Genomic DNA, 2,846 nt, shown 5'->3' with positions numbered 1-2,846 from the left:
CACTGCAGGGCTGAGGACACGCTGCCAGTGCGCACTCCTGAATCCCTCCCATCTGCCGCACAGAGACCAGATTTCTTGCTCAGCTTCCAGAAGCAAAGTGCTTCCTCACCCTCCTGGACCCTTGCCTTTCTCCCAGCTTGCTGTGGGCTGTCGGCCGTGGGCTGCTGCTCCGCCATGGCGCCTCTTCCAGCCGCTACACAGGATCCGGGGCTCCGGCTCCGTCACTTCCCCAGAAATCGAAAGCACCGGGTGATGTCAGGGCTGAGCCACTGCCAAAGCTCCTTCCCGCCTCAGCTGAGTGCTTCTCCTCCTGCCCGCAGCCCTGCCTGCTCGGTCTCTCTCCCTGCCTGCACTGGGCTCTCTGCCCTGGGCTGCTGCATCCACACAACCTCTGTCCCTTGTTATCTTCTCTCTCCCCCTCTCCCCCACCAGGCTCGTGCTCCAGCCTTTCCTTGCCTGGGGAAGGCTGTGCAGGGCTGTGCAGCCAAGGGCAGAGCTTTTTGCCAAGGGACCAGGGCAGCAGAGTCTTGGATCCAGGCTGGCAAGCAGGTCTGGGGTTGGCACAGGGTCCCCCGCTGGTTCACTGGTCACCGCAGCACCTGCCCTTCCCCTTCTTCCCAGCACACCCCTGCCCCCCCTTTCCTGCCAGCCCTGGCCAGCTGGGGAGGACGCGGCTCTGCCTGCCTGGGGCTGCGGGGGCCAGCCTGTCCCCACCTCCACTGCAGTGGCATGGGGGGGCAGTTAATTTGGGGGTGGTGGGATGTGCAGGGCTGCAGGTTGCCAGCTCCCTGACTGCTGCAGGGCTGCAGGGAGCCAAGGGTGGGCAGCACGGTGGGCAGGTGGCTGGCACGGCTGGCGTGGCCCTGTCAGCCCCCAGGGAGGCAGCGCTGTCCCCCTTGGGGCAGACTCACAGCCCCAGGATGCTTGAGCACCCTGCCCCGCACCCCAGGGTGCCCGTGCAGCCCAGGAGCCAGGCAGGAGCGGCAGGACCTGCCGGCGACATTCAGGGCACCCTCTGCCCTGGCAGACGGGCAGCAAGGACAGTTCAGTGTCTGACCCTGCGGTCCAGGCAGAGCCCAGTGCGGGAGCGGAGTCAGGGTGAGGGACTCAGTGCCTGGAGCCCAGGGCTGCACTCCAAGCAATGACGATGAGCCGTGCACTGACCAGCTGCTCGGCAGTATTCACGGGGAGGGGAGGACCCGCGGCCACCCCTCGGGACTGGGCTGCCCACATGCCCTGTCCTCACGGGTGCTGGCCCTGGCTCAGTCACCCCATTGCAGGCAGAGCCACGTCCAGCACTGTTCCCGGGACAGAGCAGCCACACGGTGCTGCTGGTGACCACATCCCTGCCCTGGAGACACGTGCTCGGCCCTGTAGGGTGCAGTGAAACAGCCCCAACTCTTGTACACTCGTCATTTCAGTGGAGCCTGAGTGTCCGTGGCCTGCCGATAGAGCTTGCTGTTGGGAGAACTCCCTGCAAAGCAATTTATCGATTCCTTCCAAGGCCAAATCCTTGCTGTTTGCTTGGCAGCTGCGTGGCAGTGCTTTTGCACACCAGAGTTCAAAAATCCTGCGTGCCGGGTATGGAAACAGAAGTGGCTGTTGGCCGTCGTGTGTTTCTGCTGCCAGGTGCAGTGTCCCATGGGATGAGCTCTGCACCGAGCCCCAGGCAGGCACAGCACCATATGTGGGGATGCTCCTGCTCCGCTGCCTGCAGACGTAACCAGTGCTCCTGCTGTCATTTCTCCTGCTTTAAAACTGAGGCAGCTCCAGCAGGACCCACAGTCCCTCTCGCAAGGCTGTGGACGGATGTGGCTTCCTGAAGCTCCTGCATTTGCAGGCTCCATCTGAGGATAGTTTTATAACAGCAGCGAAATCTGCAGCTGAACAGCCCAGTTAAGCCTCGTGTCTCATTGGGAGCAGGGAGCAAGGACCTAAAGCTGTGTATGAAAGGCAGTGAACCAGCTGGACAACCTCGCAGATTCATATACTCAGAGTCTCTAAGACAGCCGCAACCCAAGAGAATCTGTATGTGGGGGAGAAAAAGCCTTCCGCTGTATGCAAGGTTGTCTCAAAAGTCATAGAAGGAAAAGAAAAGATGTATTTGGGGCACGCAGTAAGAAAAGGCACAGAGATGCTGAGAATCTGCCAAACAGGGTGATGGAGAAGGAAAAGAGTGGAGTGGGGAGCAGAGGAACGTGCCAGGCACGGGGGTGGGGAGTAGATCCCTGTCCGCATAGGGGAGAGCAGAGACGAGAATCCAGCGGGGAAATGTGGAAGTGACCAGGGAAAGGACGGGACGGGTCATTTCCAGGAGGGCAGAAGTAACCGCTGGACGGAGAGGGAGCAAAAACGCCTCTTTGCGTGCCCGGGGCCAGCGTGGCCACCCGCGGGAGCAGCGGGATGGGGGCGGCGGGGACACCCGCTCCCCGCTGCGGTCCCGTGTCCCGGGCGGCCGCCCCGCCCCGCCCCGCCCGGGGGCGGCCGCGCTCCCGCCGCCGCGCCGGCATCGCCGCTGCTGCCCAGGTAAGCGCGGGGGCGGCGGGTCCCGGCCCGGGGCTGGTGGAGCGGGGGCGCTCCTGGTGCGGGGCCGCTGGCCGCAGCTGCCGAGGCCGCATCCGCGCCGGGGGACGGGGCGGGCGATCGGGCGGGCGGATCGGGCATCCGCCGGTGCCCCGCAGGAGCGGGGATGCCGGGGGCGAGGAGGCTCCTCTGCAGCCGGAGCTGCCGGCAGGGCCGGGCCGGGCCGGGCGAGCGGTGGCCGGTGGCCGGTGGCCGCCGCAGCGCTGCGGGAGCGCCGCTTATTTTCGCATCTCGCGTGAGATGCAGCAATTGCTTAAAAAATC

This window comes from Streptopelia decaocto (genome assembly GCF_964273445.1).
Source record: "Streptopelia decaocto genome assembly, chromosome: 15".
Lineage (NCBI taxonomy): Eukaryota > Metazoa > Chordata > Aves > Columbiformes > Columbidae > Streptopelia > Streptopelia decaocto.
This window is presented reverse-complemented; position numbering follows the sequence as displayed.